The sequence below is a fragment of the Lissotriton vulgaris genome, chromosome 2_2 (assembly GCF_964263255.1).
Source record: "Lissotriton vulgaris chromosome 2_2, aLisVul1.2, whole genome shotgun sequence".
NCBI lineage: Eukaryota > Metazoa > Chordata > Amphibia > Caudata > Salamandridae > Lissotriton > Lissotriton vulgaris.
Genome location: NC_141688.1, coordinates 335,240,924 through 335,264,341, shown reverse-complemented (window position 1 = coordinate 335,264,341; position 23,418 = coordinate 335,240,924). Strand labels below are relative to the sequence as shown.

Below are 23,418 nucleotides of genomic sequence, written 5' to 3'. Positions count from 1 at the left end.
CTCGCAGTCAATGTCATTCTCCCTGTGTAAATATAGCAGGGCAGCAGGCCCCGTGTACCAGTGCTCGCACTCAGTGTCACTCTCCCTGTGTAAATATAACAGGGCAGCAGGCCTCGAGTACCAGTGCTCACACTCAATGTCACTCTCCCTGTTTAAATATAGCAGGGCAGCAGGCCTTGATTACCAGTGCTCACACTCAATGTCACTCTCCCTGTGTAAACATAACAGGGCAGCAGGCTTTGTGTACCAGTGCTCACACTCAGTGTCACTCTCCCTGTGTAAATATAGCAGGGCAGCAGGCCTACCAGTGTTCACACTCAGTGTCACTCTCCCTGTGTAAATATAGCAGGGCAGCAGGTCTCGTGTACCAGTGCTCACACTAAGTGTCACTCTCCCTGTGTAAATATAACAGGGCAGCAGGCCTTGAGTACCAGTGTTCACACTCAGTGTCACTCTCCCTGTGTAAATATAGCAGGGCAGCAGGCCTTGAGTACCAGTGCTCACACTCAATGTCACTCTCCCGGTGTAAATATAGCAGGGCAGCAGGCCTCGTGTACCAGTGCTCACACTCAGTGTCACTCTCCCTGTGTAAATATAGCAGAGCAGCAGGCCTCGTGTACCAGTGCTCACACTCAATGTCGCTCTCCCTGTGTAAATATAGCAGGGCAGCAGGCCTCGAGTACCAGTGCTCACACTCAGTGTCACTCTCTCTGTTTAAATATAGCAGGGCAGCAGGCCTCGTGTGCCAGTGCTCACACTCAGTGTCACTCTCCCTGTGTAAATATAACAGGGCAGCAGGCCTTGAGTACCAGTGTTCACACTCAGTGTCACTCTCCCTGTGTAAATATAGCAGGGCAGCAGGCCTTGAGTACCAGTGCTCGCACTCAATGTCACTCTCCCTGTGTAAATATAGCAGGGCAGCAGGCCTCGTGTACCAGTTCTCACACTCAATGTCGCTCTCCCTCTGTAAATATAGCAGGGCAGCAGGCCTTGAGTACCAGTGTTCTCACTCAGTGTCACTCTCCCTGTGTAAATATAGCAGGGCAGCAGGCCTTGAGTACCAGTGCTCGCACTCAATGTCACTCTCCCTGTGTAAATATAACAGGGCATCAGACCTCGTGTACCAGTGCTCACACTCAATGTCACTCTCCCTGTGTAAATATAGCAGGGCACCAGGCCTCGTGTACCAGTGCTCGCAGTCAATGTCATTCTCCCTGTGTAAATATAGCAGGGCAGCAGGCCTTGTGTACCAGTGCTCACACTCAATGTCACTCTCCCTGTGTAAATATAACAGGGCAGCAGGCCTCGAGTACCAGTGCTCACACTCAATGTCACTCTCCCTGTTTAAATATAGCAGGGCAGCAGGCCTTGATTACCAGTGCTCACACTCAATGTCACTCTCCCTGTGTAAACATAACAGGGCAGCAGGCTTTGTGTACCAGTGCTCACACTCAGTGTCACTCTCCCTGTGTAAATATAGCAGGGCAGCAGGCCTTGAGTACCAGTGTTCACACTCAGTGTCACTCTCCCAGTGTAAATATAGCAGGGCAGCAGGCCTCGTGTACCAGTGCTCACACTCAATGTCACTCTCCCTGTGTAAATATAACAGGGCAGCAGGCTTTGTGTACCAGTGCTCGCACTCAATGTCACTTTCCCTGTGTAAATATAACAGGGCAGCAGGCCTCGAGTACCAGTGCTCGCACTCAATGTCACTCTCCCTTTGTAAATATAACAGGGCAGCAGGCTTTGTGTACCAGTGCTCACACTCAATGTCACTCTCCCTGTGTAAATATAACAGGGCAGCAGGCCTCGAGTGCCAGTGTTCACACTCAGTGTCACTCTCCCTGTGTAAATATAGCAGGGCAGCAGGTCTTGAGTACCAGTGCTCGCACTCAATGTCACTCTCCCTGTGTAAATATAGCAGGGCAGCAGGCCTCGTCTACCAGTGCTGGCACTCAATGTCGCTCTCCCTGTGTAAATATAGCAGGGCAGCAGGCCTTGAGTACCAGTGTTTGCACTCAATGTCACTCTTCCTGTGTAAATATAGCAGGGCAGCAGGCCTTGAGTACCAGTGCTCACACTCAATGTCACTCTCCCTGTGTCAATATAGCAGGGCACCAGGCCTCGTGTACTATCAATCAATCAATCAGTGACACTTATAAAGCGCGCTACATACCCTTGGGGTCTCAAGGCGCTGGGGGGGGGGGGAGCCGCTACTGCTCGAACAGCCAGGTCTTCAGCTTCTTCCTGAAGGAGAGGTGGTCTTGGGTCAGGCGCAGGTCGGTCGGGAGGGAGTTCCAGGTCTTGGCGGCCAGGTGGGAGAAGGACCTTCCTCCTGTAGTCGCTCTTCGGATGCGGGGGACGGCGGCGAGGGCGTGGTTGGCTGATCGGAGGTGGCGTTTGGGAGCGTAGAAGTTGACTCGGCTGTTGAGGTAGCTCGGGCCTTGGTCGTGTAGGGCTTTGTGTGCGTGGGTGAGGAGGCGGAAGGTGATTCTTTTGTTGACGGGGAGCCAGTGAAGGTCTCGCAGATGTCCGGAGATGTGGCTGGTTCGTGGGATGTCGAGGATGAGTCTGGCTGAGGCGTTCTGGATCCGCTGGAGTCTCTTCTGGAGCTTGGCGGTGGTCCCGGCGTAGAGGGCGTTGCCGTAGTCCAGTCGGCTGGTGACGAGGGCCTGGGTGACGGTCTTCCTGGTCTCGGTGGGGATCCACCAGAAGATCTTCCGTAGCATGCGTAGGATGTTGAAGCATGCCGAGGAGACGTTGTTGACTTGCCTGGTCATGGAGAGGGAGGAGTCCAGGATGAAGCCCAGGTTGCGTGCATGGTCTGTCGGTTTGGGTGCGGTGCCCAGGGCGGGAGGCCACCAGGAGTCGTCCCAGGCGGAGGGAGAGGAGCCCAGGATGAGGACCTCCGTCTTGTCCGAGTTCAGTTTCAGGCGGCTGGTCGTCATCCACTCGGCTACCTCTTTCATCCCTTCGTGCAGGTTGGCTCTGGCGGCGGCGGGGTCGTTGGTCAGGGAGAGGATCAGCTGGGTGTCGTCGGCGTAGGAGATTATGCTGAGGTTGTGTTTGCGTACGATGGCCGCGAGGGGGCTCATGTAGACGTTGAAGAGGGTGGGGCTCAGAGATGATCCTTGGGGGACGCCGCAGATGACTTCGGTGGCCTCTGACTTGTACGGTGGTAGGCGGACTCTCTGTGTTCTCCCGTCGAGGAAGGAGGTGATCCACTCCAGCGCCTTGTCCTGGATTCCGACGTTGCTGAGGCGCCGTACTAGGGTGCGGTGGCAGACCGTGTCGAATGCCGCGGAGAGGTCTAGGAGGATGAGGGCCGCTGTTTCTCCATTGTCCATCAGGGCTCGGATGTCGTCGGTGGCTAGTGCTCACACTCAATGTCACTCTCCCGGTGTAAATATAGCAGGGCAGCAGGCCTCGTGTACCAGTGCTCACACTCAGTGTCACTCTCCCTGTGTAAATATAGCAGAGCAGCAGGCCTCGAGTACCAGTGCTCACACTCAGTGTCACTCTCCCTGTGTAAATATAGCAGGGCAGCAGGCCTCGTGTACCAGTGCTCGCACTCAATGTCGCTCTCCCTGTGTAAATATAGCAGGGCAGCAGGCCTCGAGTACCAGTGCTCACACTCAGTGTCACTCTCCCTGTGTGAATATAGCAGGGCAGCAGGCCTCGTGTACCAGTGCTCACACTCAGTGTCTCTCTCCCTGTGTAAATATATCAGGGCAGCAGGCCTCGTGTACCAGTGCTCACACTCAGTGTCTCTCTCCCTGTGTAAATATAACAGGGCAGCAGGCCTTGAGTACCAGTGTTCACACTCAGTGTCACTCTCCCTGTGTAAATATAGCAGGGCAGCAGGCCTTGAGTACCAGTGCTCACACTCAATGTCACTCTCCCGGTGTAAATATAGCAGGGCAGCAGGCCTCGTGTACCAGTGCTCACACTCAGTGTCACTCTCCCTGTGTAAATATAGCAGAGCAGCAGGCCTCGTGTACCAGTGCTCGCACTCAATGTCGCTCTCCCTGTGTAAATATAGCAGGGCAGCAGGCCTCGTGTACCAGTGCTCGCACTCAATGTTGCTCTCCCTGTGTAAATATAGCAGGGCAGCAGGCCTCGAGTACCAGTGCTCACACTCAATGTCACTCTCCCTGTGTAAATATAGCAGGGCAGCAGGCCTTGAGTACCAGTGCTCACACTCAGTGTCACTCTCCCTGTGTAAATATAACAGGGCACCAGGCCTCGTGTACCAGTGCTCGCACTCAATGTCACTCTCCCTGTGTAAATATAGCAGGGCAGCAGGCCTCGTGTACCAGTGCTCACACTCAATGGCACTCTCCCGGTGTAAATATAGCAGGGCAGCAGGCCTCGTGTACCAGTGCTCACACTCAATGGCACTCTCCCTGTGTAAATATAGCAGGGCAGCAGGCCTCGAGTACCAGTGCTCACACTCAGTGTCACTCTCCCTGTGTAAATATAGCAGAGCAGCAGGCCTCGAGTACCAGTGCTCACACTCAGTGTCACTCTCCCTGTGTAAATATAGCAGGGCAGCAGGCCTCGTGTACCAGTGCTCACACTCAATGTCACTCTCCCGGTGTAAATATAGCAGGGCAGCAGGCCTCGTGTACCAGTGCCCACACTCAGTGTCACTCTCCCTGTGTAAATATAGCAGGGCAGCAGGCCTCGTGTACCAGTGCTCGCACTCAATGTCGCTCTCCCTGTGTAAATATAGCAGGGCAGCAGGCCTCGAGTACCAGTGCTCACACTCAGTGTCACTCTCCCTGTGTGAATATAGCAGGGCAGCAGGCCTCGTGTACCAGTGCTCACACTCAGTGTCTCTCTCCCTGTGTAAATATAACAGGGCAGCAGGCCTTGAGTACCAGTGCTCACACTCAGTGTCACTCTCCCTGTGTAAATATAACAGGGCACCAGGCCTCGTGTACCAGTGCTCGCACTCAATGTCACTCTCCCTGTGTAAATATAGCAGGGCAGCAGGCCTCGAGTACCAGTGCTCGCACTCAATGTCACTCTCCCGGTGTAAATATAGCAGGGCAGCAGGACTTGTGTACCAGTGCTCGCACTCAATGTCACTCTCCCGGTGTAAATATAGCAGGGCACCAGGCCTCGTGTACCAGTGCTCACACTCAGTGTCACTCTCCCTGTGTAAATATAACAGGGCATCAGGCCTCGAGTACCAGTGCTCGCACTCAATGTCACTCTCCCTGTGTAAATATAACAGGGCATCAGGCCTCGAGTACCAGTGCTCGCACTCAATGTCACTCTCCCTGTGTAAATATTCCCATGGCTATTATGTTTACATGTACTTTAGGTTTGAGGTGTCGAGGACAAGATCAAATTTAATTAAAATAAAAGTTTTAAAAATGCATTCAAATGCATAGAATGGGCTTTAAGTGCAGCACTTGGAGTTCTGAGTTAATGTAGTACAACTTGACTCTCTATGTGCTGTCTTCCTTATACATGTTCTACCCTTTCTATGTGGTGAAGTAACTGTGTATCTGTTGCTTTATTCCTGCCGTACAATAAATAATAATGAAAAATAAATTCCGACTCTCTCGAATACTCCCCTCAGTCTCAGCCTCTGGCTCTCTCGAATGCACCCCTCAGTCTCAGCCTCTGGCTCTCTCGAATGCACCCCTCAGTCTCAGCCTCTGGCTCTCTCGAATGCACCCCTCAGTCTCAGCCTCTTGCCCTCTCAAATGCACCCCTCAGGCTCAGCCTCTGGCTCTCTCAAATACACCCCTCAGTCTCAGCCTCCGACTCTCTCAAATACACCCCTCAGTCTCAGCCTCTGGCTCTCTCAAATACACTCCTCAGTCTCAGCCTCTGGCTCTCTCAAATGCACCCCTCAGTCTCAGCCTCTGGCTCTCTCGAATGCACCCCTCAGTCTCAGCCTCCGGCTCTCTCGAATGCACCCCTCAGTCTCAGCCTTCGGCTCTCTCGAATGCACCCCTCAGTCTCAGCCTCTGGCTCTCTCAAGTACTCACCTCAGTCTCAGCCTCTGGCTCTCTCGAATGCACCCCTCAGTCTCAGCCTCCGACCCTCTCCAATGCACCCCTCAGTCTCAGCCTCTGGCTCCTCCGAATGCACTCAGTCTCAGCCTCTGGCTCTCTCGAATGCACCCCTTAGTCTCAGTCTCTGGCTCTCTCGAATACACCCCTCAGTCTCAGCCTCTGGCTCTCTCGAATACACTCAGTCTCAGCCTTTGGCTCTCTTGAATGCACCCCTCAGTCTCAGCCTCCGGCTCTCTCCAATACTCCCCTCAGTCTCAGCCTCTGGCTCTCTCGAATGCACCCCTCAGTCTCAGCCTCTGGCCCTCTCAAATACTCCCCTCAGTCTCAGCCTCTGGCTCTCTCGAATACACTCAGTCTCAACTCTGGCTCTCTCGAATACACTCAGTCTCAACTCTGGGTCTCTCGAATGCACCCCTCAGTCTAAGCCTCTGGCTCTCTCGAATGCACCCCTCAGTCTCAGCCTCCGGCTCTCTCAAATGCATCCCTCAGTCTCAGCCTCTGGCTCTCTCGAATGCACCCCTCAGTCTCAGCCTCTGGCTCTCTCGAATGCACCCCTCAGTCTCAGCCTCTGGCTCTCTCGAATACACCCCTCAGTCTCAGCCTCTGGCTCTCTCTAATACACTCAGTCTCAGCCTCTGGCTCTCTTGAATTCACCCCTCAGTCTCAGCCTCTGGCTCTCTCGAATGCACCCCTCAGTCTCAGCCTCTGGCTCTCTCGAATGCACCCCTCAGTCTCAGCCTCTGGCTCTCTCGAATGCACCCCTCAGTCTCAGCCTCTGGCTCTCTCGCATGCACCCCTCAGTCTCAGCCTCCGACTCTCTTGAATGCACCCCTCAGTCTCAGCCTCTGGCTCTCTCGAATACACCCCTCAGTCTCAGCCTCTGGCTCTCTCGAATGCACCCCCCAGTCTCAGCCGCTGGCTCTCTCGAATACACTCAGTCTCAGCCTCCGGCTCTCTCGAATACACCCCTTAGTCTCAGCCTCTGGCTCTCTCGAATACTCCCCTCAGTCTCAGCCTCCGGCTCTCTCGAATACTCCCCTCAGTCTCAGCCTCTGGCTCTCTCGAATGCACCCCTCAGTCTCAGCCTCTGGCCCTCTCGAATGCACCCCTCAGTCTCACCCTCTGGCTCTTTCGAATACTCCCCTCAGTCTCAGCCTCTGGCACTCTCGAATGCACCCCTCAGTCTCAGCCTCTGGCTCTCTCGAATGCACCCCTCAGTCTCAGCCTCTGGCTCTCTTGAATGCACCCCTCAGTCTCAGCCTCTGGCTCTCTCGAATACTCCCCTCAGTCTCAGCCTCTGGCTCTCTCAAATACACCCCTCAGTCTCAGCCTCTGGCTCTCTCGAATGCACCCCTCAGTCTCAGCCTCTGACTCTCTCAAATACACCCCTCAGTCTCAGCCTCTGGCTCTCTGGAATGCACCCCTCAGTCTCAGCCTCTGACTCTCTCAAATACACCCCTCAGTCTCAGCCTCTGGCTCTCTCAAATGCACCCTTCAGTCTCATCCTCTGGCTCTCTCGAATACTCCCCTCAGTCTCAGCCTCTGGCTCTCTCGAATGCACCCCTCAGTCTCAGCCTCTGGCTCTCTCAAATACACTCAGTCTCAGCCTCTGGCTCTCTTGAATTCACCCCTCAGTCTCAGCCTCTGGCTCTCTCGAATGCACCCCTCAGTCTCAGCCTCTGGCTCTCTCGAATGCACCCCTCAGTCTCAGCCTCTGGCTCTCTCGAATGCACCCCTCAGTCTCAGCCTCTGGCTCTCTCGCATGCACCCCTCAGTCTCAGCCTCCGACTCTCTTGAATGCACCCCTCAGTCTCAGCCTCTGGCTCTCTCGAATACACCCCTCAGTCTCAGCCTCTGGCTCTCTCGAATGCACCCCCCAGTCTCAGCCGCTGGCTCTCTCGAATACACTCAGTCTCAGCCTCCGGCTCTCTCGAATACACCCCTTAGTCTCAGCCTCTGGCTCTCTCGAATACTCCCCTCAGTCTCAGCCTCCGGCTCTCTCGAATACTCCCCTCAGTCTCAGCCTCTGGCTCTCTCGAATGCACCCCTCAGTCTCAGCCTCTGGCCCTCTCGAATGCACCCCTCAGTCTCACCCTCTGGCTCTTTCGAATACTCCCCTCAGTCTCAGCCTCTGGCACTCTCGAATGCACCCCTCAGTCTCAGCCTCTGGCTCTCTCGAATGCACCCCTCAGTCTCAGCCTCTGGCTCTCTTGAATGCACCCCTCAGTCTCAGCCTCTGGCTCTCTCGAATACTCCCCTCAGTCTCAGCCTCTGGCTCTCTCAAATACACCCCTCAGTCTCAGCCTCTGGCTCTCTCGAATGCACCCCTCAGTCTCAGCCTCTGACTCTCTCAAATACACCCCTCAGTCTCAGCCTCTGGCTCTCTGGAATGCACCCCTCAGTCTCAGCCTCTGACTCTCTCAAATACACCCCTCAGTCTCAGCCTCTGGCTCTCTCAAATGCACCCTTCAGTCTCATCCTCTGGCTCTCTCGAATACTCCCCTCAGTCTCAGCCTCTGGCTCTCTCGAATGCACCCCTCAGTCTCAGCCTCTGGCTCTCTCAAATACACCCTGAGTCTCAGCCTCCGGCTCTCTCAAATACACCCCTCAGTCTCAGCCTCCCGCTGTCTCAAATACACCCCTCAGTCTCAGCCTCCGACTCTCTCAAATACACCCCTCAGTCTCAGCCTCTGGCTCTCTCGAATGCACCCCTCAGTCTCAGCCTCTGGCTCTCTCAAATACACTCAGTCTCAGCCTCTGGCTCCCTCAAATACACTCAGTCTCAGCCTCTGGCTCTCTCAAATGCACCCCTCAGTCTCAGCCTCCGGCTCTCTCGAATGCACCCCTCAGTCTCAGCCTCCGATTCTCTCGAATGCACCCCTCAGTCTCAGCCTCCGGCTCTCTCGAATGCACCCCTCAGTCTCAGCCTCCGACTCTCTCGAATGCACCCCTCAGTCTCAGCCTCCGGCTCTCTCGAATGCACCCTTCAGTCTCAGCCTCTGGCTCTCTCGAATACTCCCCTCAGTCTCAGCCTCCGGCTCTCTCGAATACTCCCCTCAGTCTCAGCCTCTGGCTCTCTCAAATATACCCCTCAGTCTCAGCCTCTGGCTCTCTCGAATACACCCCTCAGTCTCAGCCTCCCGCTCTCTCAAATACACCCCTCAGTCTCAGCCTCCGACTCTCTCAAATACACCCCTCAGTCTCAGCCTCTGGCTCTCTCGAATGCACCCCTCAGTCTCAGACTCTGGCTCTCTCAAATACACTCAGTCTCAGCCTCTGGCTCTCTCAAATACACTCAGTCTCAGCCTCTGGCTCTCTCAAATGCACCCCTCAGTCTCAGCCTCCGGCTCTCTCGAATGCACCCCTCAGTCTCAGCCTCCGATTCTCTCGAATGCACCCCCCAGTCTCAGCCTCTGGCTCTCTCGAATGCACCCCTCAGTCTCAGCCTCCGACTCTCTCCAATGCACCCCTAAGTCTCAGCCTCTGGCTCTATCGAATGCACCCCTCAGTCTCAGCCTCTGGCTCTCTCGAATACTCCCCTCAGTCTCAGCCTCCGGCTCTCTCGAATACTCCCCTCAGTCTCAGCCTCTGGCTCTCTCAAATACACCCCTCAGTCTCAGCCTCTGGCTCTCTCGAATGCACCCCTCAGTCTCAGCCTCCGACTCTCTCAAATACACCCCTCAGTCACAGCCTCTGGCTCTCTCAAATGCACCCTTCAGTCTCATCCTCTGGCTCTCTCGAATACTCCCCTCAGTCTCAGCCTCTGGCACTCTCGAATGCACCCCTCAGTCTCAGCCTCTGGCTCTCTCAAATACACCCCTCAGTCTCAGCCTCCGGCTCTCTCAAATACACCCCTCAGTCTCAGCCTCCCGCTGTCTCAAATACACCCCTCAGTCTCAGCCTCCGACTCTCTCAAATACACCCCTCAGTCTCAGCCTCTGGCTCTCTCGAATGCACCCCTCAGTCTCAGCCTCTGGCTCTCTCAAATACACTCAGTCTCAGCCTCTGGCTCTCTCAAATACACTCAGTCTCAGCCTCTGGCTCTCTCAAATGCACCCCTCAGTCTCAGCCTCCGGCTCTCTCGAATGCACCCCTCAGTCTCAGCCTCCGATTCTCTCGAATGCACCCCTCAGTCTCAGCCTCTGGCTCTCTCGAATGCACCCCTCAGTCTCAGCCTCCGACTCTCTCGAATGCACCCTTCAGTCTCAGCCTCTGGCTCTCTCGAATGCACCCCTCAGTCTCAGCCTCTGGCTCTCTCGAATACTCCCCTCAGTCTCAGCCTCCGGCTCTCTCGAATACTCCCCTCAGTCTCAGCCTCTGGCTCTCTCAAATATACCCCTCAGTCTCAGCCTCTGGCTCTCTCGAATACACCCCTCAGTCTCAGCCTCCCGCTCTCTCAAATACACCCCTCAGTCTCAGCCTCCGACTCTCTCAAATACACCCCTCAGTCTCAGCCTCTGGCTCTCTCGAATGCACCCCTCAGTCTCAGCCTCTGGCTCTCTCAAATACACTCAGTCTCAGCCTCTGGCTCTCTCAAATACACTCAGTCTCAGCCTCTGGCTCTCTCAAATGCACCCCTCAGTCTCAGCCTACGGCTCTCTCGAATGCACCCCTCAGTCTCAGCCTCCGATTCTCTCGAATGCACCCCCCAGTCTCAGCCTCTGGCTCTCTCGAATGCACCCCTCAGTCTCAGCCTCTGACTCTCTCGAATGCACCCCTCAGTCTCAGCCTCTGGCTCTCTCGAATGCACCCCTCAGTCTCAGCCTCTGGCTCTCTCGAATACTCCCCTCAGTCTCAGCCTCCGGCTCTCTCGAATAATCCCCTCAGTCTCAGCCTCTGGCTCTCTCAAATACACCCCTCAGTCTCAGCCTCTGGCTCTCTCGAATGCACCCCTCAGTCTCAGCCTCTGGCTCTCTCAAATGCACCCTTCAGTCTCAGCCTCTGGCTCTCTCAAATGCACCCTTCAGTCTCATCCTCTGGCTCTCTCGAATACTCCCCTCAGTCTCAGCCTCTGGCTCTCTCGAATGCACCCCTCAGTCTCTGCCTCTGGCTCTCTCAAATACACCCCTCAGTCTCAGCCTCCGGCTCTCTCAAATACACCCCTCAGTCTCAGCCTCCCGCTCTCTCAAATACACCCCTCAGTCTCAGCCTCCGACTCTCTCAAATACACCCCTCAGTCTCAGCCTCTGGCTCTCTCGAATGCACCCCTCAGTCTCAGCCTCTGGCTCTCTCAAATACACTCAGTCTCAGCCTCTGGCTCTCTCAAATGCACCCCTCAGTCTCAGCCGCCGGCTCTCTCGAATGCACCCCTCAGTCTCAGCCTCCGATTCTCTCGAATGCACCCCTCAGTCTCAGCCTCTGGCTCTCTCGAATGCACCCCTCAGTCTCAGCCTCCGACTCTCTCGAATGCACCCCTCAGTCTCAGCCTCTGGCTCTCTCGAATGCACTCCTCAGTCTCAGCCTCCGGCTCTCTCGAATGCACCCCTCAGTCTTAGCCTCTGGCTGTTTCAAATACTCCCCTCAGACTCAGCCTCTGGCTCTCTCGAATGCACCCCTCAGTCTCAGCCTCCGACCCTCTCGAATGCACTCAGTCTCAGCCTCTGGCTCTCTCGAATGCACCCCTCAGTCTCTGCCTCTGGCTCTCTCGAATGCACTCAGTCTCAGCCTCTGGCTCTCTCAAATGCACCCCTCAGTCTCAGCCTCTGGCTCTCTCGAATACACTCAGTCTCAGCCTCTGGCTCTCTCAAATACACTCAGTCTCAGCCTCCGGCTCTCTCGAATACTCCCCTCAGTCTCAGCCTCTGTCTCTCTCAAATGCACCCCTCAGTCTCAGCCTCTGGCTCTCTCGAATGCACCCCTCAGTCTCAGCCTCTGGCTCTCTCGAATGCACCCCTCAGTCTCAGCCTCCGGCTCTCTCGAATACTCCCCTCAGTCTCAGCCTCTGGCTCTCTCGAATGCACCCCTCAGTCTCAGCCTCCGGCTCTCTCGAATACTCCCCTCAGTCTCAGCCTCTGGCTCTCTCGAATGCACCCCTCAGTCTCAGCCTGTGGCTCTCTCGAATGCACCCCTCAGTCTCAGCCTCCGACTCTCTCAAATACACTCCTCAGTCTCAGCCTCCGGCTCTCTCGAATACACCCCTCAGTCTCAGCCTCTGGCTCTCTCGAATACTCCCCTCAGTCTCAGCCTCTGGCTCTCTAGAATACTCCCCTCAGTCTCAGCCTCTGGCTCTCTCGAATACACCCCACAGTCTCAGCCTCTGGCTCTCTCGAATGCACTCAGTCTCAGCCTCTAGCTCTCTCGAATGCACCCCTCAGTCTCAGCCTCCGGCTCTCTCAAATACACTCAGTCTCAGCCTCTAGCTCTCTCGAATACTCCCCTTAGTCTCTGCCTCCGGCTCTCTCGAATACACCCCTCAGTCTCAGCCTCCGGCTCTCTCGAATGCACTCAGTCTCAGCCTCTAGCTCTCTCGAATACTCCCCTCAGTCTCAGCCTCCGGCTCTCTCGAATACACCCCTCAGTCTCAGCCTCTGGCTCTCTCGAATACTCCCCTCAGTCTCAGCCTCTGGCTCTCTAGAATACTTCCCTCAGTCTCAGCCTCTGGCTCTCTCGAATGCACCCCTCAGTCTCAGCCTCTGGCTCTCTCGAATGCACCCCTCAGTCTCAGCCTCTGACTCTCTCGAATGCACCCCTCAGTCTCAGCCTCTGGCTCTCTTGAATGCACCCCTCAGTCTCAGCCTCTGGCTCTCTCAAATACACTCAGTCTCAGCCTCTGGCTCTCTCGAATACACCCAGTCTCAGCCTCTGGCTCTCTCGAATGCACCCCTCAGTCTCAGCCTCTGGCTCTCTCGAATGCACCCCTCAGTCTCAGCCTCCCGCTCTCTCGAATGCACCCCTCAGTCTCAGCCTCTGGCTCTCTCGAATGCACCCCTCAGTCTCAGCCTCTGGCTCTCTCGAATGCACCCCTCAGTCTCAGCCTCCGACTCTCTCGAATGCTCCCCTCAGTCTCAGCCTCTGGCTCTCTCGAATGCACCCCTCAGTCTCAGCCTACGACCCTCTCGAATGCACCCCTCAGTCTCAGCCTCTGGCTCTCTCGAATGCACTCAGTCTCAGCCTCTGACTCTCTCGAATACACTCAGTCTCAGCCTCCGGCTCTCTCGAATGCACCCCTCAGTCTCAGCCTCCGACTCTCTCGAATGCACCCCTCAGTCTCAGCCTCTGGCTCTCTCGAATGCACCCCTCAGTCTCAGCCTCTGGCTGTCTCGAATGCACCCCTCAGTCTCAGCCTCTGGCTCTCTCGAATGCACCCCTCAGTCTCAGCCTCTGGCTCTCTCGAATGCACCCCTCAGTCTCAGCCTCTGGCTCTCTCGAATGCACCCCTCAGTCTCAGCCTCTGGCCCTCTCGAATGCTCCCCTTAGTCTCAGCCTCCGACTCTCTCAAATACACTCAGTTTCAGCCTCTGGCTCTCTCAAATGCACCCCTCAGTCTCAGCCTCTGGCTCTCTCGAATGCACCCCTCAGTCTCAGCCTCTGGCTCTCTCGAATGCACCCCTCAGTCTCAGCCTCTGGCTCTCTCGAATGCACCCCTCAGTCTTAGCCTCTGGCTCTCTAGAATACTCCCCTCAGTCTCAGCCTCTGGCTCTCTCAAATACACTCTGTCTCAGCCTCTGGCTCTCTCGAATGCACCCCTCAGTCTCAGCCTCTGGCTCTCTCGAATGCACCCCTCAGTCTCAGCCTCTGGCTCTCTCGAATGCACCCCTCAGTCTCAGCCTCCGGCTCTCTCGAATACACACAGTCTCAGCCTCTGGTTCTCTCGAATGCACCCCTCAGTCTCAACCTCCGACCCTCTCGAATGCACCCCTCAGTCTCAGCCTCTGGCTCTCTCGAATGCGCCCCTCAGTCTCAGCCTCTGGCTCTCTCGAATGCACCCCTCAGTCTCAGCCTCCGACTCTCTCAAATACACCCCTCAGTTTCAGCCTCTGGCTCTCTCGAATGCACCCCTCAGTCTCAGCCTCCACCTCTGACTCATCCCACACCTCATTTTGCTCCTGGAACTCCACCATAACAAGTTATAGACTCTTCTCTTCTAGATCCCTCCTTGCATCCGCCAAAACCTCATTTTAAAATCCCCCTAATAACCCTTTCTAAATTCTTCCCTCAGGTACCCCTCTTAGACTGATCTGGACCTCATTTAGTGCTCGGATTCCCCTTCTCGAGCTCTAGAGGTGCTTCCGTTTCTCCTTTACTTGTCCCAAACCTACTCCTACCACCATGAATTCTCAAATCATTTCTAGGCGCTTCCCTTTCCTTTCCCTCCTTCTCCTGCTCAATCCACCTATTAGACTCACATGTCCAGCACTCAAATGAACTCATGTATCCGTGTACTTTTTCGCTACTAATCCTTGTTTGGTTCCCTATTAGCATGCTACTCACCGCAAAGCACTTCAATGAGTTGTCAGGGCTAGAAAGTGCTTTATAAATACAATTACAAACCACACACTGAGCGGGCAGACCAGCCCATCAGACTCTGCCCGGTGGCCCCATAGGCCAGTCCGACTTCTCTAGGAGTGAGAGTCCTTTATCTCACATGGGAAGAAAAGTCTCCACCTCTCCTTTCACACACAGCGGACACTGACTCGTGTGTGTGGAGCGCTGTGTACATGGAAGGCTCCTACACAATACATGTGAAGTGCGCGCTATCAGCCGGGGGGAGGTGAGACTCTACACTGCCCTTTACTACTGCACGTCATTTCCACCCAAAATACTTTATTCGGTTAATAAAAACCATAAAAGCACATCACATACAAGAAAAGGTAATATCACAATATAATGAAACTCATATCAAGTATATCTACTGCACATCACATAAAACACCACCTACCGCCATCTGGCCTCTAGGCGCTATAATCATGCGTGTGTGCCCATGTGCAGGCTGGAATTCACTAATAACACATTTAGGGTTCCTCGTTTTAAATTTCTTTCCCTCATCATCCCCTGGTCTACTGAGTTTCATGTCAAGACACGCATTATGCATAAACCTTTAACTGCTGCTCTCAAGGTTCAGCACTTTAAAGTGAAACATTAACCAGCCCCACAGTGCTGGTGCTCAGAGAAACCAAAGCAGCCACATCCACTCTTGAACCCACACCCACCACCTGCGGCTTCTCATAACCAGGGCCCGGGGTGTGTTTTGTGTCAGCCTAAGATTCCAACCCCCTCCCACACTAGGCCAGGGTGACTTTGGGGGGGGGGGGCACAGCTTGTGGCCCCTCATACATTTCAGAGCAGTAATCTTACATTCTGCAGCATGTAGTAATACCCAGCAACATCTGTAAATTAGATCACTTACTGATGGCGCCAAAGAGTGTCATAGCTCCCAGTGGGGTGGTACAGATGCTGAACATGGCTCTGCTGGCTGCTGCTGAGGGTGCACTGACTGCTGCTCAGGGTTGAGGGAGGACAAGTGCTTGGTGCAGGTGGCCTGTGTGTATATGTAGCCACTGAAGCTGACTCCGCCCACAGGCTGCACTGGAAGAAGACAAGGACCAGAAACCAGAGATGAGAACAGATTAAGATCTTTTGGGTGTGGTAAACACACAAGCTCAAGGAAGCTGAGTGTAAATGAAGGCGTGGAGCTGAATCTATAACTCAGGGACCACAAAAGTGTGTGAGAGCTAGACGGAGACCTCTCGACCAAAGGCACCACGCACATGAGAGGCAGGCTGCAGACCCCTACAGGAGAGCTGGGCAGAAACCTCTCAACCATAGGCAACACACATGTGAGAGGCAGGCTGTGGACCTCCACAAGAGAGCTGGACGAGACCTCTTGACCATAGGCAACACGCACATGAGAGGCAGGCTTGCTGCGGACCCCCACAAGAGAGCTGGACGAGACCTCTTGACCATAGGCAACACACACATGAGAGGTAGGCTGCAGACCCTCACAAGAGAGCTAGACAGAGACCCCTGGACCATAGGCAACTCGCGCATGAGAGACAGGGTGTAGACCCCCACAAGAGACCTAGACGGAGACCTCTTGACCATAGGCAACACACACATGACAGGCAGGCTGCGAACCCCCACAAGAGAGCTAGACAGAGACCTCTCAACCATAGGCAACATGCGCATGAGAGGCAGGGTTCAGACCCCCACAAGAGAGCTAGACGGAGACCTCTCAACCATAGGCAACACGCAGATAAGAGGCAGGCTGCGGACCCCCACAAGGGAGCTAGACGGAGACCACCCCACCATAGATAACACGCACATGAGAGGCAGGCTGCGGACCCCACAAGAGAACTAGACAGAGACCACTCAACCATAGGCAACACGCACATGAAAGGCAGGAGGCAGACCCCCACAAGAGAGCTAGAATGAGACCTCTCAACCATAGGCAACACGCACATGAGAGGCAGGCTGACGACCCCCACAAGGGAGCTAGACGGAGACCTCCCCACCATAGGTAACACGCACATGAGAGGCAATAGGCAGACCCCCACAAGAGAGCTAGACAGAGACCTCTCAACCCTAGGCAACACGCACATGAGAGGCAGGCTGCCGACCCCCACAGGAGAGCTATACGGAGACCTCTCGACCATAGGCATCACGCACATGAGAGGCAGGCTTGCTGCGGACCCCCACAAGAGAGCTGGACGAGACCTCTTGACCATAGGCAACACACACATGAGAGGCAGGCTGCATATCCCCACAAGAGAGCTAGACGGAGACCTCTTGACCATAGGCAAGACACACATGAGAGGCAGGCTTGCTGCGGACCCCCACAAGAGAGCTAGACAGAGACCGCTCAACCATAGGCAACACACGCATAAGAGGCAGGGTGCAGACCCCCAAAAGAGAGCTAGATGGAGACCTCTCAGCCATAGGCAACACGCAGATGAGAGGCAGGCTGCGGACCCCCACAAGGGAGCTAGACAGAGACCTCCCCACCATAGGTAACACGCACATGAGAGGCAGGCTGCGGACCCCACAAGAGAGCTAGACAGAGACCACTCAACCATAGGCAACACGCACATGAGAGGCAGGAGGCAGACCCCCACAAGAGAGCTAGACAGCGACCTCTCCACCATAGGCAGCACGCACATGAGAGGCAGGCTGCAGATCCCGACAAGAGAGCTAGACAGCGACCTCTCCACCATAGGCAACACGCACATGAGAGGCAGGGTGCAGACCCACACAAGAGAGCCAGACGGAGACCTCCCAACCATAGGCAACACGCGGATGAGAGGCAGGCTGTGGACCCCCACAAGGGAGCTAGACGGAGACCACCCCACCATAGGTAACACGCACATGAGAGGCAGGCTGCGGACCCCACAAGAGAACTAGACAGAGACCACTCAACCATAGGCAACACACACATGAAAGGCAGGAGGCAGACCCCCACAAGAGAGCTAGAATGAGACCTCTCAACCATAGGCAACACGCACATGAGAGGCAGGCTGACGAACCCCACAAGGGAGCTAGACGGAGACCTCCCCACCATAGGTAACACGCACATGAAAGGCAGGAGGCAGACCCCCACAAGAGAGCTAGACAGAGACCTCTCAACCATAGGCAACACGCACATGAGAGGCAGGCTGCGGACCCCCACAGGAGAGCTATACGGAGACCTCTCGACCATAGGCATCACGCACATGAGAGGCAGGCTTGCTGCGGACCCCTACAAGAGAGCTGGACGAGACCTCTTGACCATAGGCAACACACACATGAGAGGCAGGCTGCATACCCCCACAAGAGAGCTAGACGGAGACCTCTTGACCATAGGCAACACACACATGAGAGGCAGGCTTGCTGCAGACCCCCACAAGAGAGCTAGACAGAGACCGCTCAACCATAGGCAACACACGCATAAGAGGTAGGGTGCAGACCCCCACAAGAGAGCTAGATGGAGACCTCTCAGCCATAGGCAACACGCAGATGAGAGGCAGTCTGCAGACCCCCACAAGAGAGCTAGACAGAGACCTCTCAACCACAGGCAACACGCACATGAGAGGCAGGCTTGCTGCAGACCCCCACAAGAAATCTAGCACTGCACCCTGAACCCAGGGTGTTTTTTCACAAACATCAGTTAGAACTGAGGGGCTATCACTGCATACAAGAGATACGCCTTCGCGTAAACCCCAGGAACTAACTTCATATATGAGAGCTAGGCCTACACCTAGAAACCAGGAACTACCATCACATACCAGAGTCAGGGCCTTACCTAGAACCCAGGGATTATCATTACACATGAGAGCTAGGGCTACACCTAGAACCATTGGACTATAATCACAAACAAAATCTATGACTCCCCGAGGATCCAGGAAATATAATCAGATATGAAAACTAAGAGTAAACCTCGAAACCAGTGATTCTCATCAAATACAAAACTTTAGGATCCACCAAAAACCCAGGGACATTCATCACATACAAGAGCTAAGACACCATCTAGCCATCATCATCACACATGAGAGTGAGGGCTCCACCTAGACAGGCCCACACGTCCAGAAAAAGTCCTCCTAGCAGAGCAAGACATGGGGGGGGGGGGAAAGGCTGGGCTAGGGGCCAGCTCACTGGGCCCTCCAGGCAGGAAGGCAGTCCCAAGTGGCGGTTCCTCCTGGCGCCCAGCAGCAGCCCCCCTCAAGTAGGATCAGGCAAGAACATTTTCATGGGTCACAGTCCCTCTTTTATACACCTTTTCCCTTTGTCTAGCTTCAGGGTGAGGGGAAAAACCAGTCGCAGCTGGTTTGTGAGCACTCTTGATGTGCTCAGCCCCTCACTCTATTCACTGGCAGGGCTAGGGACATTAGACACACCACAGGGGGCGGAGCAAGCATTGTGTGGGGAAAGCCCAGCCCTATTCAGGACCCAGGTGCACTCCTCCCCACCCATCAGCATGCTAATCTCCACACTCACCACCGGGCAGACCCATCCAGACTCCTGGAGCTAGGCTCACCAGCCAGCTCCAGCCAATCACGTGCCAGCACACTCACTGCACACGCACACCCATGTCTAGAAGCAGCACTTCCACACTAGACACATACACGCCGCACATATCATTGCGCAGCATTCAATCTCACGAGTCCGCACATACCAAACTCGAGCCTGCACACCTCACGCATCAGGAACTACCAGGGACACAGACATTCCCCATGCATTCCTATGGGAGGGCAAGCCAACCTTGCTCCACACACTCAGAGTGCGCACGCAATTTCCACTGGGACACAGTGAAAGTGCGCAGAAACCAAAAATCACTACCACCAATTCACATTCATAAGCAAAATGTTTTAGGGGTGAACCTGCCAGAAGGGCCAAGTCCAACAAGAGCTAAGACACCATCTAGTCATCATCATCACCCATGAGAGTGAGGGTTCCACCTAGAACCTAGAGATTATCAGCATATATTAGATCTAGGACGTCACCTAGAATAAAGGACTATCATCAGATATGAGAGCGAGGGTACACCTTGAACCCATTATTCTCATCAGATACAACAGTTTAGGATCCACCTAGAACCCAGGGAACCAGGGAGAGAGCTAGACAGAGACCTCTCAACCATAGGTAACACGCACATGAGAGGCAGGCTGCAGACCCCCACAAGAGAACAGAAAAAAGACCTCTCAACCATACACAACACGGACATGAGAGGCAGGCTGCAGACCCTTACAAGAGAGCTAGACGGAGACCTCCTAACCATAGGCAACACACACATAAGAGGCAGGCTGCGGACCCCCACAAGAGAGCTAGATGGAGACCTCTCAACCATAGGCAACACGCACATGAGAGGCAGGTGGCGGACCCCCACAAGAGAGCTAGACGGAGACCTCTGAACCATAGGCAACACGCACATGAGAGGCAGGCTGCAGACCCCCACAAGAGAGCTAGACAGCGACCTCTCCACCATAGGCAACACGCACATGAGAGGCAGGCTGCAGACCCCCACAAGAGAGCTAGACAGCGACCTCTCCACCATAGGCAACACGCACATGAGAGGCAGGCTGCAGACCCCCACAAGAGAGATAGACAGCGACCTCTCCACCATAGGCAACACGCACATGAGAGGCAGGGTGCAGACCCCGACAAGAGAGCAAGACAGAGACCTCTAAATTTTTATTTTATTTTTATTTAAAGTATTTGTATGGCGCGGCTAACACCTTGCAGGTTTCTTGGCGCTGGAGAATACTCTTTAAACTGAGGAAAACAAAGCGAGTGTCAGGTGAATAGAGTTAGGGAAATAGCCAGGTCTTGATACGTTTCCGAAAGGGGAAGAGTTATGATATTTGGCGGATGTCAGAGGGCAGACTGTTCCACAGTTTAGCTGCTGCGACTCTGAAGGATCTGCCCCCAGTTCTAGCTTTGTTGTATCTAGGAACTGTTACCAGACAGGCTGAGGCAGAGCGAAGGGTTCTGTTGGGGGTGTACCAGGAGAACAAGGCTTGCAGAGGTCTAGGCCAGACTCCATGCAGAGCCTTAGAGGCAAGGCAAAGGGCCTTGAATGCCACACGCTGCTTCAGAGGGAGCCAGTGTAGCTCGGCTAAGGCCGCTGTGGCAGAGGATCTCCTGGTCCAGCAGAGAGCTAGCTTGGCAGCGGCCGACTGAATTCTTTGGAGTCGATCTAGCAGCACAGCTGGAGACTCAAGTAACAAAGCGTTACAATAGTCAAGGCGACGAAGAATAGTGCACCTGACTATCAACGCCCGAGCTTGTGCGGGAAGGAGAGGCATGATTTTGCGCAAGGATCGCAGAAGGGCGGAGCAAGTCCCTACTGTTTTTGCAACCTGGGTTTCCATACTCAGCTTGTTATTAAGTATGGCCCCCAGGTTGCGGACCGAGGTTGCGGAGAGAGGTGTGGCTCACTGGTTAGAGGCGGCAGACCCGGAGGCTGAGAACGGCCCGGGACCAGGGTTCGATTCCCGACGCGGCAGGGTCTTGGACCAGGGTCTGCGGACTGATAATTCTCGCCTCGGTGCCCACTTTGGGCAGTGATCACACTCGGTAACTCTGGGCATTAAGCTTGCCTCATCTCTACAACGGCCCCCCACAGACGCCGGGGATGCCTGGCTTCACCTTGGAGATACCCAGCATGGGACCATCTCACAGGGAAAGCCAGGACGGGTTCCCCAGCGGTCATTCGCGCCAGGATACTCCGGTAGTAATTGAGCGCGCTACAAAACACCTTACATTTACATTGGCTGTGGTTTTTCCGGTGTTTCCGGAGGCCAGAAATCGCTCGGGAACGGGCGTGGTATTCGGTTACCAGCACAAAACAGAACCTCAGTTTTGGAGGAGTTGAATTGCAGGGAGTTTTTGTGCAACCACCCAGCCGTCTCTCTTAGGCAGTCGTGAAATGATGTTAAGGGGATAGAGTCTTCTCCCTCCCATGAGAGAATAAGCTGGGTGTCGTCCGTGTAATTGATAGTTTTTAACCTGTAGGTCTTTATTAACGTGATCAAGGGTTTAAGATACACGTTAAAAAGAATGGGGCTGATGGAGGAGCCCTGGGGCAATCCCTGGGGCACAGATGCGAATGCGGATTGGAATGGGGGAAGGGACACTGCCTGTCTCCTGTCCCGCAGGTAGGAATGGAACCATAGCAAAGCCGTGCAAACCATAGGCAACACGCACATGAGAGGCAGGCTTGCTGCAGAACCCCACAAGAGAGCTAGACAGAGACCTCTCAACCATAGGCAACACGCACATGAGAGGCAGGCTTGCTGCAGACCCCCACAAGAATGCTAGGCAGAGACCTCTCAACCATAGGCAACACGCACATGAGAGGCAGGCTTGCTGCAGACCCCCACAAGAGAGCTAGACAGAGACCTCCAAACCATAGGCAACACGCACATGAGAGGCAGGCTGTAGACCCCCACAGGAGAGCTAGACAGAGACCTATACAATCTAGACAATCATCAGATACAAGAGCTATGACACCATCTAAAGCGCAGACATTATCAGCACATAGGAGATCTAGGACGACACCTAGAATTAAGGGACTATCATCACATACAAGATTTGGAGCTCCCCTAGAACCCAGAGATTTTTTTGCTATGAAAAAGAGTGGTGATGAGAGAGGCGATGTTGAGTGTCGTATGTACCCTGAATCCAGAAGTTCATCCAGGCATTGTTTTAAATATGTAGTTTCAGGTTCCGTAAGTGCATAGATTCTGCTGCAGGGTAAAATGGCACCAGGTACAAGATCTATTCGACAGTCATAGTTTCTATGTGGTGATGATTACGTAGCCGGAACTGGATCAAAAACATCAGAAAAATCACGGTGGACATGCAGCAGATTGTCCGATGGGAAATGATGCGTTGCGCCGCTTGATAACAATGATTTCTACAAAATGCAGAATCTAAAGTCACGGTCCGTGAACTCCAGTCCATTTTAGGGTTGTGACATTCCAACCAAGGAATACCAAGAATCACTTCAAACGTTGGGTGTCAATCAGATCAAACCTCGCCTCTTGTGTATGGCCGTTATCACAAACCAATGTTGGTGGTGTGGTATGAAAATGAAGGAGTCCTCGGGAAAGGTGCTGGTTCCTCCTGTTGGACATGCACCAGCCTTATGTTTTTTGCTAAATTTAAATTGAAGAAGCTACCCCTGGCTCCGGAATTGAGAAATACAGATAAACAATGCCTGTTTAAAAAACGTATGGATGAAACAAATAAGACTAATAAGGACTATAGAGACAACATCCTTATAAACAAAATTGACAAATTCAAGAAGGATTTAGCTCTCTTCTCATTGGTCAAGATCTATCCATACACCAGTGACAATTTTGTGGCACCTGAATATAATAGTAAGGGAAGACGCTATGGGTCCAATTATTCCACTTCAGGATCCGATTAGAGTTCTAGTGATTCTGATACCACCAATACAACAAGCGCATAGACCGGGGGGGTGGTCAACAGCTATGATATTATAAGGGAGGAGGGATGCAGAGAGGAGGGATGCAAGGTAACTATCAAAACTCAGGCCCTTGGTGGCCCCCAGGACCTTGGGGTTTTCAACCGCCACCTTTTGTACAACAAATGAACCCTTATTCACAACACCCTCAGTTCTTTTCAGATCCGTCTTTTTTAGGGCGAGGCCGTGGCCAAAGTCGCGGAAGAAAAATAGGACAACAGACTGTCCATTGGGAGACAGACCCCACATTTCCCAACACGCGGAGCAGGAAGGCGGCCCAACAGTCCACCAGCAAAGCAGCGAACGGAACCTAACGGTTAATCTTAGCTCACGCACTCTGACACCGGATGAACAAGATGTGTTGGAGAAAGGACTAGCTTTCGTCCCCACAAACAAAGGTGATCCCTTTGAGACAAGAATAGAGCTTGAAAGATTTTTCAGGAAAGTACGTCTCCATTTCTTTTTCAAGAACGAAAACGAAAT

The 23,418-nt window shown here is 54.0% G+C and overlaps 1 long non-coding RNA gene across 1 annotated transcript in view; it reads right to left on the bottom strand.

The window, feature by feature from the left end:
• Positions 1-15,509, bottom strand: part of LOC147729430 (uncharacterized) — a 209,229-nt gene extending 193,720 nt beyond the window's left edge. Inside the window, exon 1 of the long non-coding RNA XR_015309219.1 lies at positions 15,382-15,509. This is a non-coding gene — a long non-coding RNA (uncharacterized LOC147729430). The remainder of the gene's footprint in view (positions 1-15,381) is intronic.
• Positions 15,510-23,418: the final 7,909 nt, after the last annotated feature.